The 13,971-nt window shown below is 45.6% G+C and overlaps 1 protein-coding gene across 1 annotated transcript in view; it reads right to left on the minus strand.

The window, feature by feature from the left end:
- Nucleotides 1-12,981, minus strand: part of OSBPL3 (oxysterol binding protein like 3) — a 909,495-nt gene extending 896,514 nt beyond the window's left edge. The window contains exon 1 of the mRNA XM_086941688.1: nt 12,754-12,981. The gene's annotated coding sequence lies outside the window, so the exon portion shown is untranslated. The remainder of the gene's footprint in view (nt 1-12,753) is intronic.
- Between the last annotated feature and the right edge of the window lie 990 nt (nt 12,982-13,971).

Here is a 13,971-nt window from a genome sequence, read left to right on the forward strand (position 1 = left end):
AAGTTGGATTTTTAGCAGCCCAAAGTCGCCCTTAAATTTTTTTTATTCAATGGCGTCGGCTCTCACCTCTTCCAAATGTTCTGCCTAATGGCACTTTATGGATAGCTTTTCATATCTTTGTGTGGACGTCTTGAGAGAGGAGTTGAAGGGTTCGTTGTAGTGACTCTCGTAGGCTGGGCTTCACCAAGTAGGAAATCAAGAAGGATTCTTCTTGAAGGGTCAGCTTGGGTCACGATCATCGCCAAAATTGTTGAAGATGAAGTCACACAATATAAGGTGAGTAGAAATAGATTTATTAAGGAGCACAGCAAACGAGGTCCTCACGCCAGCTGTCCTAGACTCCAACTGGCATTAGACCAATCCTCAGCACAGATGCAGAATGCACACAGGCATTCTTGAACAATGGACACAGAAAAGATATGACAGATTTACAACAAGATTCTAGAGTGGACCAAAGAGTCCCCAAGAGACCGGATCCTCCTCTCCCCAGTATCAACAATCAGATTTGCCAAACTCAGAAATTTGCACATCCCATGCTGGCTTTTACTAGCAGGTACAATACATCAAAGCATGCAACTAAGGCTCAGCAGAAGAGCGTCGCTTGGCATCCTAAAACAATAGGGTGACCAGAGATTGTTAGAAGTGGCCCGAGCCTGTGGAACGACCTGTCCAGCTAAATTCCCTCTACTAATCACCAAAGCATTTCAGTACGCGACCAGTGACCCACCTGGTCCATGAATGAAGCTTCATCCCCCTATTTCTCTACTCTTCTAGAATGAATGAAATAAATCTACATCTTGCTTGTATTTTGCATTTAATACACAGATATAAATATGTTTCACCCGATTGTTGCATGAGATGCTTCATAAACCCCTACTGGATACTGTCAAGAAAACATCAGCTGACGAGCCACAACACAGAGAGAAAAGGTCCTGACCGCTGTAACCCTGTCATACCAGACTCATCTGGCAATCAAAACTAACCAGTCTGGCACATATCACATACAACCAGTGGCGGTTGGTGTAGTCAGAGTGGTGAGGCTGAGAGGAGGCACCACATTTTTATGGAAGTCCGTGGCGATTTACTGTGCATTTTTTATGGGATTACATTAGTTCTCAGGCTGACTGACAGAACGGGTTACGCATGTAGGGGGCCAGGCAAATGTATTTTCATTTTAACAGCAGAATGCACGTTTTAATATAATATATATATATATATATATTGTGAATGGGGGTGGGGTGGAGATCAATGCTGGCTCCTTCATAGGCCTGGCAAAAAAGCGCCACATGCAGGCAAGTCTCCCTGGACTTTTCTATAAATAAAGTCAAAATCCGTGAGAGCCTGAGACTTTTGACACATCAGCACACTCCCATCTCTATCTCTCTCAAGATAAGGCCCTGCACTTACTCCAATTATAGAGCATATCTAAAGTAACAATAAAGACAAAAGAGAGTTGACCAGCCCCATAATCACAGAGGCTTGAAAACACTGGGGTTTAAAGTAGCCTTTGATTTACGGGGAGCAAAGATTCACTGCTCTTCGCAAGGGCGAACAGAGCACACTTTATTACTGTTCGCTCTGTTAAAAACATTTAAATACCTTCAGTCACAATTCATTCCAGGGAAAGGCCAGACATTCATTGTAATTTAAATAGTGTCTGCAGTGTCTGAGTCACGGCCAGCAGTGCGTGCCCTACTGCCTATTAGCAAGAAAAGCAAAAGCCACTTTTCATACCAGGGTGTAAGATGGTATTTGAATGCTTTACATGAACACCAGTTATGTTACACAAAGACCCATTCATTTATTTTTAGGCACGAGGAGATTTAGATTAAGTGATTTGCCCAGGATCACAGGAGGTTGAGCTGCGCCGAGACTCAACCCTGGTTACTCTTCCTGTAATTTAGATCTAGTAACAAACAATTTATTATTAGCACCCTTAAGAATAAACAGCACTAGCCTATAGCCGCATATTCTGGCTATGGTGGCATTGGCATACCAAAGATACACAATCATAGAAAATCAACAAAACAAAACCTTTTGTTTGACTCTGTGGCCTCCAGCTTCTGTGACTTGGAGCGTGCTTGTAATTTCGGCCGGCCCGGGACATTTCCAGTGGCAAGGGGACTCCGACTCACGAGGTGATGGAAGGAGGGGCCTTGGCTGCAGCGCTTCATGTGCAAAGCTGTTAATGGTGGCAATGTGCACTAAGAAAGGGAAGTGCAGAAATGGCCAATCACCACATGGCTTCATGATAAAGCCATACAGTGATTGGTCATGCTCCCCCATACGCTACCTAGTGCACCAGAGTCAATCTAAACACTGCTCCATGAGAGCAGCACCTGGATCTGCTTGGGCAGGTACACTCAGCCCTCATTTGGAGGCTTAGGGGCTATGGCTGCGATTCCCCCCAGCTCCCTTATTGCGCTGAAGGGAAGAGTGCTCTAGGGTGCATGTCAGGTTGGTCACAAAAAAAGCAGCCAGCCAACCCGGCATGCGTAGACATCGTGGACTCAAGTAGGGACCCAGGTCTGCCAGAGGGGGCTCGTCTAGTTTCTACATCTATTACTTTAAAGCTACACCCCTCAACCCTCCACCCCAAAGGCTTGCATTCACTGCCCTGCCCACTGAAGATTCGGGAACTGTAAGTGCTTGGCCGCAGCACAGTTGAAAATAAGCTGATGCCACAGCCATTTTGTATTTGTAATGATTAGGCCTATACTTATATTTAATACAGATGTCTGGGGTGGATAAATGTGGCAGGCCAACACCCCTACACCCTGATGAAGGAACTGCCCCTGCATACAATTAAGCCAAATTGGTGACTATAAGTGACAAAATACCGCTGCGTGTGCAACACGGACAATAAATAAATGGGGCAGTTTCTAGGGAAGAAATGGGAGAATTGTGCAAGGAGGGCAGGCAGAGTAAGGGGTATTACTATAAGGCAGCGTGAAGGAAATGATTGGGAACAATTTGCACAGAGGGGTTCAGGAAGGGGCAGGCAGTGGCACAGAGGCAGGGTGAGAGCACTGTGTAGCTTTGTGTAGAGATATGGGAAGGGTGGGGACAGGGAAAAAGTTGGGAAAGGAAGCGATCGGCTATAGTGGATAATGAGAACATGTGTATTGATTATGCAGGGAAAAGGGTAGGTTACAATTTGCAGTGAAGGAACTAGGAATTGTTGGGGAGAAAAGTACAGGTAACATTTTAAAAGGCAAGTAGGGTGTACAGTGTATGGAGTTTGAGGTGGACCAGAGTAAAAGGAAGGTATAGTGTCTAGCGGAAGGGTGGCGAAGTGTATATGGATTTAAAAATAAAAAATAAAAAAATGTGGGGAATGCCAAGGAAGGGTCCACTCATTGTGCAGATGTGACAGAGTGAGGGTAGTACTACGCAGGAACCGTAGAGGGGTGCAGCGAGTAGAGAGAATGATGGGGAGCAGTGCAAATGGTGGGGCGGTGTTTTAGAGAGGTCAGTGTTAATGTTCCAGTTTGTGCAGGGAAGAGAGAAGGCTAGCAGCCGTCTCCATGGTTTGTGAGGGGTGTGACATCGGGTGCTATAGCGTGGACCTGCACATAAAACAGAAGTTGCTGGTACTTGGACAGACAGAGGGGAAGGAGCATCTGCCCAGGGAGAGACCCGCTCCAGACCCAGTGCGTGGCAGTACTGCAGCACTATTATAAACAGAGGTGAGTGTGTACTCAACGTGGATGTAAGCCACGCACAAGTGAATTACAAAGATACGCACACTTAGAACCACAGATAGCAGGCAACTAATACAATCAGTAAGGCGGATGCTAAGCAATAGCATGCTCTTCACAGTCTAGTCAGGGGGAACAATGCAGAAAAACAAAAACAAATACATAAATAAAATAAGCTTACATAAGAAAAGCTTCTAGGAACCTGCTGCTGAGAGGCATACCTATCTTGGGTTCGAAAGCGGTACAAAAGGGGGTGGTAATGAACGGAGCATCTGAACCAATCAAACACTCACACCCAGTCCAAAGATCTGGGTTTCATCCATCACCGTTCTTTAGCCCACTCTGCCACCCGAATTCAGACATGGCTATATGCAAATCAGTCTGACCCTGTGCCTCATGGGAACAGTCCAGTCCGAACTGCCAAGCCATGCCTTCTCTGGACCGGAAACAAGCTTCCGAGGACCGGTTTCTGGCATTCCAGCCGTCTTCAGCCCGGGTGGCTTGAATCTAGTGGCAAAATGAGCAAGGGACTCACGTCTGAGCATACCCTGCCACACTTATGGCGGCCAAAAGCGGTACAAAAGGGGGTGGTAATGGACGGAGCATCTGAATCAATCAGACACTCACACCCAGTCAAGAGATCTGGGTTTAATCCATCACCGTTCTTTAACCCACTCTGCCACCCCAGTTCAGACATGGCTATATGCAAATCAGAATGCAAGCATAGCTAAATATCTCTCCTAATATCATAAGGGGCCACAGAAGGGTTACACTCACTAATGTAACAAATAATGCAACAGGGGGGTGTCTGTTATCACAAATTCACCAATTGAAGTAATCTGATTGGCGATGGGATTAGGATCAATTTTTGTAGGGTATTTTACTGCATCAGGAAGGAAAACGTGGAAGGGAATGTCAACTTCTTCTACCCATGTCAGCTGAGCAACAACCTGCAGACTGCAAGGGTGCTTGCTTTTGCTGAAAGGAACATCTGCTCAGGCCATGTCCACCGAGTTCATTCTTTAGCACTGGTGGAGCCCGATGTGACTCTTTTTTGGTGACCCCTCTCCTATGACTGCCTGCTGCATGGTTCTTCTCACTACCACCCTCCAACAGAGCCCCTCCTCTCTCCACAGGCCCTCTTTTACGTGCATTCATGTTTTATAGTGCTACTCATACCCGTTTAGGTGTCACAGCACATTACATCACACACTTCATATAGAGACAATGAACCATTCAGCTATTAACCAGTCTATAGGAAAAGTTACATTAAACAATGAGAAGTAGGCAGCATATTTGAAAAGTGTTTGGTATACTATTGAGAAGCACAAATCCAGTATTTTAAAATGTGCCACAGTGAATAGGGTTGGCTTTACTAATAATTATTATAAATTTCTACCCAAACTAATCTTTTTTTGCAACATTAGAATAATGAAAAAATGAGAAAAAGACACAATGCTCTAACATATATTTTGCAGTTTGCGTGCAGTTCTTTGATGCCAGTTTATAGGTCACTGTGCTATATTTGGATTGTAACCTAATAAATGGAAGTGACAAAAGGATTTCAGTGACAAAAGCAGTAACCCACTGACCTATCCGCATAAAATACAGCTCTCATGTTCTTCATACAAGATCTTTGAAGCAGGCACATTAACCCTCCACTGAGGAGTCAAAACTGCCACTAATCAAAACTCCATCTCCTTCCAGCAGGCACATTAATCACTAGCGTTATCGTGACATTTTTTGTTGTTGCTGGACAATGGCTGGACACACAAGTAACTCTGCAGTGGGTGTGATTAAACCCATTGGTTATTTCTAAGCACAGACCCAGAGTTCAACACCAGTTGGAGTAACGCCAGCCCTGATATGCACTTACCATAAAGTTAAATAGTTTTAAAAAATGGTATACAGAAATGTGCACTTTTCAGACTGTACACAAGTCTGTTGAAGCTGCAGCATATTTGTCCAGGGCAATCATTTCTATGTAACATTTTTTTTAAATCATTTAACTTTGTGGTGAGTGAATGTAAGGAAAATTCATCCAAGTGGAGTAGAAATAACGCAACACTAGAACATTCCCAACTCTCAAGTCTTTCACTGACAGCTTTTTGTATCTTGTTTTTAATGGCGAATGTGATGATGGTCAATAAATAAAGGCTCATTTTTAGGTTTCTCCTGCACAGCACTTGCGCTGTGCTTGAGAAATGTATAGTTTTAATATAAACTTAGAAGAGACTTACATCCCACCACCTCTCTTTCCTGGCTTCTCATTGGTTCCTGCGCATGCCACTTACCTTTCCTCCATTTCTATTGGCTGAAGCCTAGTTTCCTGCATATGCCAATGCATGTTCCTAGTCTACTTCTCTTACCAGTTTCCTGATGCCAAAATAGTGTTACTATCCGCTTTGGTGGAACTATATTTTCATAAAGTTTTGCCTTTTACTCTTGCAGCCCATTTATATAACAATGTATCACCCAGAGTGATTGTGTGATTTGCATAGAATCTCAGGATGTTGCGCAGTGCCATCAAGACTCGAACCGGGATCCCCAGCTCGCGAGTCAGCAGTTCTAGCCACTGCGCCACATCCTCTCCACTCCTGTATTATCTGTCAGGGAGCTCTTTCCTTCTTCTGGACGATGATTGATGAAAATAGCTCTTTATTCATTACATCGGCGAAACCGATGCATTACCAATGCTTAATTATCTTATTTTTTTTGCCCATCCTTGCCTTAAACACCAACTAGCAGCAGCTGCAGGCTCTGATCTCCTTCATCCACAGCGTCATGTACACCTCACACATTTCTTAACTCCTCCCGGTATGAGGTGGGGTGCGTGCGCCCACCCCAACCCGTGACGTGTTTAGAAATTGGTGGTGTTGCACGGGTACACAGGGCGGCCTTGCTGATTGACTAACAGCCTAGGGAAACCTAGGGCTTACGTTTAAAGCGCCCCGGCTGTTTTCTATCTGTGAGGCTGCACTGTGTCATAAGAGGCACTGTGTCACAGAGGATCAGGGCTAAATAGAAGTAAGCGCTGTAAATCCTGCAACAGCATGCACCTGCGCACTAGTGCAAGTGTCTTTCTGACGAGACTGCTTTTGCCTGACCTCACGCGTAGCGAGGGTCAGAAGCTCCAAACAATTCACTACTATCACAGTTTTAAAAATAATTAACAAGTAAGTATTGGGAGGGGAGCGTAGCCCTTTTCCCCTAATAAAGTAGCTGTCCGTGGTCCTTAGTGTACATTCTATGTTAGGGTATTTGGCAGACATCACAGACACTATCTCAATCTTTCGTTTAGATGAGGCCTTCATCAAAAGGACATGGCTCTCGCTTTCACTCATATCCACACACACAACCTTTTTGTACTTTTCCCAGAAAAATTCAGCGTAAAACACAGTGACTGAAAGTACCAGCCAGAGGACGCCTTGTCCTAATTGGCAAGACCTATGTCTTGAATGCTACAGGAAAACCTCCATCCTCAGCTCTATGGTGTTACTCACTAGCCATTACCCTTCTCAGCCTCCTAAATAGCCACCTCCCACCTAATCTGCAAAACCCGCGAAGTAAGGACAATTATTATTGCGTGAAATCAGAAACCTCAGCCTAACTTAACCCATTTACCACTCCGAAACTATAATTTTCAGAGATCTCAACCTCACAGGAAATATGTCCAACAACACCATTAAGGCCTTTACCAACAAGATCGAGATAAAAAAAATCACCTTTTCACCCTTTTATAGGGCAATGCTCTTGATTTCTTCTTCCCCTTCATGCAGACCCAGATCTACCAACAGCTCACCTGGTCTGAATATGCTGCAATTGTTATCCTCATCCAATACAGTGAACCCACCCACCGTGGCCAACCTAAACACACCAAACAATATTACTTTTTCTAAGAGCTCTCCCACCAAACATCTTAAACAGGACTGCACTACCTTGGCGACAGAACCTGTGCTAGCATTGATTCCCAAGTAAACTTACTAAATCACACACACACTGGGGGTGGTGGACAACACCCACAAACCATGTAAAATGTCCTACGGTTATAGGAAAGTCATCCATGTTCTGGTCTTCCAAGCCCCAAGAACTCACTAATCACAAACAGATCTTAGACAAACATGAATTATGTCAAAAATCCCAACCCCACAAACAATCCTCACAAAAAATTAATAAACTTTACATTAGCCCAATAAGCAAAACTGACATCAAATGACTCACTCTGCAACAATGCAATCTAGCAGCACTTGTTTGACAAATTCAACAAAAATTAAACGCTGAAAAGAAGTAGGCAAGCAACCATCCACCATGCTGAAATATTCATCCATCAAACAGTTATTTCACTGATCCCCTGCATACCATTAAATCTTGCTCGGATGAAGAAGACATCCCCCAATCGACAACTGTGAAATGCCTTTTTGAGAAGTCTTCATCCTTCTCAACTCAGCTAGTGCCTGGCCTCAAATGCATAAGGAATTCTCAGATATGCTCAAGAAGAAAAATTATCCCAGAGAGTTTGAATAAGACTTTGTCAACATTTAATACAATAAACTTTAGCCAGAAATTATTTTTACATTATGTTAGAAATTAGAAGAAGATGTTGTTCTGCCTTAATGCTGGTGTTGTGGTGTATAACATGAACGAACAATCAACATGATTTTTTAAATTAGCATTCCAGAACCTAGGTCTAGGATTTTTGTCACGTACCTTTCCACACAACATAGAAAAGGGACTATAACCAAATGTCCATATAAATCAGATTTCAATATGGCATCTGCACAAGATGCCAATAAAAGTAAACGCTGTGCTGCACCTTTAACTTTTACTCATCTGTAAAAGCAACGCATGTTTGCAATAATTGTATCATTTTTATATGCCACCAATGCTGCACTGTGTATAGTGAATTGAATGGGGAGTAGGTAATGAAAAATTTCAATGGCATGAACGGAATCCCCCTCTACTTGAACCCGTTGCAACACAATGAATTTGTAGGGAAAGACCGTTTCTATTGTTATCACTATGCAATTTGGGCAAACAAACCTAAGGCATTCATTCCATCTCTAAAGAACAAAAAGGACATGCAATGAGTGGCCACTAATCCATGTACCAAGCAGGGTGACTGCTCTCGAAGAAGACAGTATGGCTGAAAAACAAATGCATGCTACACCACAGTGCACAATGGTTTCTCTCTTTATGTTACAAGTCTGTGGGGCTCAATCACAAAACAAATTTGGAGAAGTGGGTTCCACAAAATTCCCAATTTGTGTAGGTGGAGGGCACTGGCACGTTTTGGGGGAACTGGGCTTAGTTTTTATCATTTGACGAGAGAGAAAGGCAGAAAAGTGAGAAGAAAAAGAAGAATAAAGAGACATAAGAAAGAGTGACAAAAGAAGAAAAATCAGAGATGAACGAACATACAAGATTAAAACAAAGATGTGGTGTAGAGCAGTGGTAGCAAGGGGTATGAGGCTGAATTAATAAAAGGTAGACTTGGAATTCAGCAACTCAGGCATTTGCACCTATATTTGTACAAATGAATCACTTGGACTGCCTTACGCTTAGGCTCATCTTACCTATTCATTTATCGGAATAAGCCATGCTGAATCCCAGAAAAACATTGTGATGCAGGAAGCTTTTCTTCTGCAAATCAGCGTTTTACTCCTAGCAATACATGTGTAAATCACACCAAACTTTGAGTAAGTCATATATACACTCACAAAAAAAGGATAATGAATTAGGCCGGGAAATTCTGGTGCAAGACATCTAAAAAGGAGTAAGGCACCGCATCTCACAGTAAAACCTTTCCTAATTATAAGGCCCTACAATTTGGACATTCTAGACGTGTGCAAGCCTCCCTGCCCTAGTGTCCCCATATCATGAGACCTTCAACCAGTTCAGGTCCTCTAGCTGGTAGAACAATGCATTTTGGGACATGGAGTTTCTCGTGTAGAGTATGAGCCCACGAACCACAGCATCCAGTGTAACTGGTAGTAAAAATAGATTAAAGTAAAGAAAAATCACACAACTTGCTGAGGGTGCCATATTTGTCATAAGGATGCTTGACATACTAAAGTGGCCGGCCTTTCAAACTGAACAAGAGATTTGCCAGGTGCCGGAGAGGGGTCAGCATTAGTTTACATGACCAATATGTTGAAGGTTCTCCATCACAGAAGGAGTCACGCAAAATACATTTGGTTTGCTATTAAAGATGTCAATAAGAAGGAATGCGACCAGGCAAGGTTAACTTATGTCCCTAAACCAGTAGGAGCCCAAAGCCTTTAATGCGGAGCGCCCCACCCAGCGTGGCAGCCACGTGCCCATGGAAACGAGTCAGCAATTCATAAACTGAACCCTGCGCGTGCAACGAGGACAGCCGTTCCGACGAGGGGGGGCGGATGCTGCGGGACCAGTTCTAAGAACAGCAGCAGGGGTAGGAAACCCTCCACCTTGTGCAGCCCACGCCTACTTCAGCAGTCTGCGAAACGAGCATTACTTACGGCACGGGAAACACACACACGCGTGGGAAGGGCCCTCGCGCAGCCACAAAGCAGAATGGCAACTCAGCAGTGCCCACCTCCCAGTTATAGCCATCTTTCATTTCAACAAATCTGTATGCGTGGGAAGGGGGGCATCATATTTCTATAAACAAAAAACGAGGGCATTCCACTACTTCAGAAGTAGGACTTCAAATGTGCATGCCCTGCAACACAGGCACGTAGGTAGGGCAATTAAATGTCACCTTTACACATGTTAACAACAGTGTTCATTAAATTGCTTTCTGGTAGGGCTGCTAACCTCTTGCCTACTTCAAGTTCAGTTGACTTCCTCTAGAAACCGCCACATGTGCTAAATGTACCGACACCGGAGGAAAAAACGGGACTGGTCACCATAGTACATAGGGGTATTTTCACATCTCTGTGAGCGACAATGTACCGCCCACCCCACACTCCGAAAGACTTTGGATGTGGGTCACATTGCTAAATGAAGAGTCTTTTTCTGGTCTTGCTTGCTTCCCTGCATCCCTATCACGCACCCCATAAAATGCGCCCTTGAGTAAGTGACACAGTAACAAGAGCACGCCGAGGTGGATTCGTGGACAATAAACATGTTAGAAACGTTGTTTCAGTGTCTAATCCTTTCCGTAACCAGCTAAAGGACAAAAGGGGATACAATTGTATACTGGAACTGTTTATTTATACCGGTTTCTTTAAATTGCAAACTGGTCTCTGCACACTCGTAAATAGTGCATATACAAAGCACATACCTGCACACTGCATGTCCTTGGTATGATGTGCCGATAATTAACCCTGGCACTGTCATCTAGCAAACCGGGATTTTTTCCAAGTCTCCTAATACATCATATGCTGTCAAGGTCTTTCGAATTCCGGAGCGTTTCTGTTAACAATAATATGCAACTTTGTAACCTCGGTGAAAAGCGGAGACAGGTTTTTCTCTATCACCCGCCACCTTAACCCGCTAAAGCGCTGGGGTTTCACAGCCTGCCGAGTCAAGCAAGGGCTTCCCCGTCTCTCAGCACGTGAGCTGATCCGCCGCGCTGCGTCTGACTCAGGAACTGCCCACAAAATCGTTCTGATGAAACAGTTCACTGCAGAACCGAGTCAGGTGCGTCAGACATACACACGCGGACCGTTTCTGAAGTCCAAGAACACAGGCTCAATGACACGGCCCGCCCGCAGCTGCCCGGCCGAGGGGCGATGCTCGGGAAAGGCACCCATGTAGTCCTGCCAAACCTTACTGCGTAGGAGCGAGGCGACTGGTACAGACAGCACCGCCTCACATCCAATGAAGTGCACAAACGCGGGGTGCAGATGTTTTGTGCACACTCGGGTAGTCCACGTGCTGCAGACATTTTAATTTAATTCATCACGCACTCCGGAGGTGTCCGGGCGCAAGACACAGATCGGAGCGCTTCCCTTTCTCAGCAGGGGTCAGACAAACTGTAAGATGAATGAAATCGGGCCACTTAGAACGCGCTTTAGATCTCGCAACCGTTGTCGGCTTTAGAGCTGGTGGCGCAACCCCAATTGCCCCCTCCTCCTCGGATTCCTTCACCAGAAGAGTTTATCAGTGTTTTTATAACTACTTTCTCGCATTCCTTTTGTTTGATAGAACCACTCATACTAGTTTAGTGTCAGAGCACTTTACAAAACACACACGTCATACAGAGACAATGATTCATAGGGTCTAAGTCAGTCTATCGGAAATGTTACATATGACAGAGGAATACAACTGGTGTAAGAGGCATAGGTGATCCATACTTTTAGACAGTAAAGTTTAAGAGTGCTTGGACTAGAGAAGCCTTAACAGTGGTTACAGATCTTTAATGGCAGTTAATAGTTTTATTACGATTGTAACCTAAAAAACATAAATAACAAAAGGATCTCTTACAATAGCAGCAAGCACCCCACAGAACTAGCTAGTTGTATGCACTTTGTGATCTGCATGATAAACGTTCTTTGCAGCAGGAATGTTAACCCTACCTGCACTACTTTAGAAAAGTCAAAACTGTCACTAGATAAAACTCCGATCTCTCTCCAGCAGGCCCGTTAATGGCCAGAGTTATCTTTGCCTTCTTATTGCTGCAGGCGAGGAACGCGGCAGAAGGTGCTTTTAAAATCACAATATAGTTGAAAACACGGCGCCTCCCGAAGCCAGCACCCGGTGCGGTGGCACCGGTCGCACTGCCCTCGAGCTGGCCCTGCTCGCAAGCATAACGGGAAGTGCAACATAAAAATCAAAACATTACAATTAGGAAGGGTGTAGTCGGTGCTGTGCTGCGGATCTCAGTGCCTTCGAAGCACAGCAGGGCGTGACAACAGAATGGGGACGGCCGGTAGGCTCAGCTCGGAGATACCTAGTTTCTAAACACTAGGCTTTTGGTCGTGAAAGACCCGGGGTATTACCAGCCCTCTCACGTCAGGCAGACAGCGAGGTAGCGCCTCCCAGTCTGAGCTGCTCGCTAAGCCTCATACAGTCTGCCTGCGCTGCTTGGGTGTTGCTCGGAGGGAAGCTGCTGAATGGAAGAGCCTACCTGCGAGGTGCCAGGAAGTGCTGCGCGGCCAGGCAGAGGTTGAGGCACAGACGCGCGCCCCCTGGGGACTCCGGAATGCCGAGAACCACAGCCACCTCCAACTTGTACGGGGCCGCGCGCTGCAGCAACCCTCAGCGCGGCTGGTGCCCACATGGAACTCCGCCTGGGCTCGCAGCCTGGAAGTTCCAAGGTGGGCGGGCATTCAGACTAGCAGATCTCCCGACCAATGAGTGATCTCGGTCCACCTGAGCAGTGCTTTGGAATCTGGTCGCGCCCCGTGCGGGGCGGAGTTTCCATGACGCTGATGATCAGCCGGGAGCCCCTGACAGGTGAGAGGCGTGACGGGTCTGTTATGGAGCCGGGGATCTTCACCAGAGGCTGATCTGCCGAGTGCTTGTCATCGAGAGGAGCACCCAGAGCCTGCATTCGAAGGAGGCAGAGCGGGGCGCCAGGTCTGCTTCGGCGCACTGCGCCTCGGATTCAGTACATTCCTGTCTTGGGAGTAGAGCAGCAAGGTACTGGGTATCTGGGGATTTCCAGTTTCCACATTTCTTGCACTTCTGTTGGGTACAGAGTGGCTGTCTTCGCGGTACCTGCCATTTGGATAAAACAAGCAGTTAACTGCCGTCATAGTAGACATGTCAAATTGTGCATGTTAGTTATGGTGACAACTTTCTTTCTTCTCTGGTTCAACAGCCAACTAACTGCACAAGGCGTGCTGGAGGATCTTATCGAGAGTACGGCTTACACGTCCCAGTACGGCCTACAAGTTCCATCCCAGTTAGTGCCGGATGCACCCACACTGCCTGTACATAAGGCTGAAAAGCAAGGCTGTCTGAGAGTCATCATCGTGGAATGGACAAGTTGACAGCTGAGTGCTAGAGCATAATACTTCTGAGCACACACACGCCAGGGGCATTACAAAGGTCTCCGTGGTGTGTAGGGGTTCCTAGGATTACCCATACTGTGGTCTATGGGTACAATGTAAACAACAGATTGCCTAGTCTGAGGCGTCCTCAAGCTGAAAGTAAAATCTTACTTTATTATGTGTTGGAAGTGCCAAGGTATGGCCTAGCGGAAAAGCTCCTCAGTTCTGTCACTATGTCCAGCCAGGCTGAGATAATTCTAGCGGAGGCCAGAGCGTGAGAGACAGTGGACAGGGAATTAGGGACAATGGGCAGCGTGGGGAGGAAGTGCAGTGGAAAAGAAGAGGACAAT

This window comes from Lissotriton vulgaris, chromosome 10, assembly GCF_964263255.1.
Source record: "Lissotriton vulgaris chromosome 10, aLisVul1.2, whole genome shotgun sequence".
Taxonomy (NCBI): Eukaryota; Metazoa; Chordata; class Amphibia; order Caudata; family Salamandridae; genus Lissotriton; species Lissotriton vulgaris.